The 2,687-nt window shown below is 45.3% G+C and overlaps 1 protein-coding gene across 1 annotated transcript in view; it reads right to left on the minus strand.

Annotated features, from left to right (window-relative positions):
* EXOSC7 (exosome component 7) overlaps positions 1-2,687 on the minus strand; it is a 45,991-nt gene that overhangs the window by 33,328 nt on the left and 9,976 nt on the right. The gene's annotated exons all lie outside the window — the stretch shown is intronic.

The raw sequence follows: 2,687 nt of genomic DNA on the forward strand, positions 1-2,687 counted from the left end.
CCCCTTAAAAACCCAAGCCTCTCTGGCCATGCCCCCATCCTAAACCCACCAACACAATGGTCAGAAAGCTGAGGAGACACTTGTTGGCCCTCCACCTAGTGGTAGCACAGAGTAATGGACTATCTTGCTAAATTTTATCTTCCTGAGCTTTAGATGGAAACCATCTTTTCCTAAAGTTTCAAAGTTCTCATTTAAAATGACCTATTCTCAGGCTACAACTAGCAAATCAAAGACATGATAAAAGAGTTAGAAGGTCTGATTTTGCTCCCAGTTTAGTAAAAGTTCTTCCAGGCATCTCTGGAGCAGGGCTTAGGGTCAGTGCAGCTGGGCACACTTTCCAAAGGGCTGTGAGACTATCAAGATTTTTCATCATTTCCAAAAAACAGGGTAAATTATGGGAATGGGAAATAGTGTCTACATCAGCTCTACATATTATCATTTCAAGTAGACAAAACTAAAGTGAAATGAGTTAGCAGAAAAGCAATTAGCTTTCTGAGACCACTCTACCACTGGGAATTTAAATGATTAAAACCTGGAAGTTGCTGATAAAAAGTTAAGTCAAGCTAGGCTCAGAGTGGCAGGAGGGACCTCTCCTCTGCCCCCCACCCCCATTACTTTCCTCCCTTTGGGTAGCAACTATGTTTCTGCCAGTGGATAGGCCAGTGTCTTGAGCTCTCCAGCAGAGGCGCCATGCCTGCGCCAGAGTAAGGATGGGGGTGCGGCACCCTTACTGCTGGACACATCCACACATTCCCAGAAGCCATACCTATTTACTGGATTGAAATAAGAGGATTTGCTTATTTATGCAATTAAGCGTTGCTCCTTGAAGACTCAAGTGAGGTTCTGATACAGATGGCAGCCATGAGTGCTTGGTAACCTCTCCTATTTCTGTAGGAAAATGGGATTTTGTGAATCTCTCAGAGTGATTCTACCTGCTGAAGCTGATCACACTAGCTAAGCCACTTAAAGAAACTAAAGTGTACCACCTAGAGACTATGCATCTTGAGAAATAGATTCAGGAGAACTACATGGGAGCTCCTGGGCCTGTTGGGGTCCTTCTAAGACTCAGAAAGGAGGAAAAGAGACCAGCAAGCAGTTGCCACTCTCAGCCAGAAAAGAAAGGCTACTTCTAGGAGCCAGATCTTGGGAAGAGGCAGCTCAAAGGCTTCTCTCACACTGGAGTCACCCTCCCTGTACAGCTGGGACAAGAAAAGGACAACAGCAGCAGGCTCACCTGGAGTCATGTCCAGACACAGAACCACAATGAAATGTATCCCCTGTACCAAGCATCTGAGTGTAACACCCTCTCTTTGATGTGGTTGAGCTGATTGTCTTTGGTCTGCCTAAGATGAATGAGGTAGAAGATAATGAAAAGGAAGAAAAGGAAAGCAAATTACAGTTCCTCACACATGGTGTCTGCTCCTTAGTGACTATTTACTGCACTGAATTAGGCAGATCAAGGATAGGAGAGGCATTTTGCTTCCTCCAAGAGAAAGGAAGGGATAAGCTGGGAGTTTGAACAATGTCACCATAGCCACAGTAATTTAAAGAATGGGCCAATTCCACTGGACAGCTCAGACTGGTGAGAGCTGCTGGGTAGAACCAGGAGAAGAGATTGCTTTGAGAGGCCAGGGCAGAGGGCAGGAATGGGCTGGAAGGAAAACTGGCCACAAAAACAAACATGGATAGTTCTTGGATCCAAGTACAACACTCCTCTAAAGCTGGCTTCTGTAGGCTGCATGAAGTAGCAAGAAACCAGGCATGGTGATGCGTTACTGTAATACCAACTATTCAGGAGGCTGAAGTGGGGGGATCACTGGAGGCCAGAAGTTCCAGACCAGCCCGGGCAACATAGTGAAACCCCATCTCACTTTTTAAAATTTTTTAAAAAGGTAGAAAGAGCCAAGATTCAGAGTCAGACAGATGTGAGCTGGCAGTTTTAGCTATGTGACTCTGGGAAAGTCACTTATCCTCTCTGAGCTCCATTTACTTATCTCTCTCACAGGATTACTGTGACAACCAACTTCTGTGTTTAGCAGTAAAGACTGGAAGACTGTAACTCATGCTACAAAAGTAGGTTATCATCTGTGCAGAAAAGGGCTGCCATAAGCAGCCTGAAGCTCCTATCTTTAGAAGGGCCTGTGTGCTTCTGTGCAAGGTTGGCCCTTGGCTGGCGTCTGGGAACCTGGCTCTCAGAGTGTTCCCAGTCAACAGTAAACTGATGGGGGGTGGTCTACCGTGCCTAGACTGTGCAAGTAACATGGCCTGTGCTGAACACTTGCTTTCCTTCTAGAAGTTTGGAATTTTACATGTTAAGCACAGGATGCCTATGTGACCAGCCTGCAGTAAAAATCTTGGGTCCTAAGTCTATAACGGGCTTTCCTGGGAAGAAACATCACAAATAAGCACAGCATTTTCATTGCTGTAATAAACTTTAACCATAAATACCACTATATGCTAAGTCCTCCGAGTCCTTCTATCTCTGAATGTGGAAGTGGTCTTGGGGACCCCGATACAGGATCAATATTATACACCTACACTTACCATTAGGCAGTAGAGATCCTTAACCACTTAAAGAAGGCCTGCTGTCACCACCTAGCTTCTGGAAGTAAGGTAACAGAAGATTGGACCAGGCAGGCCAGCAACTCAATAAAAAGTCCCAATCAACCCCTGGAAAGTAGAGATAA

This window comes from Propithecus coquereli, unplaced genomic scaffold (genome assembly GCF_000956105.1).
Source record: "Propithecus coquereli isolate 6110/MARCELLA unplaced genomic scaffold, Pcoq_1.0 Scaffold1, whole genome shotgun sequence".
In the NCBI taxonomy this organism is placed as follows: domain Eukaryota; kingdom Metazoa; phylum Chordata; class Mammalia; order Primates; family Indriidae; genus Propithecus; species Propithecus coquereli.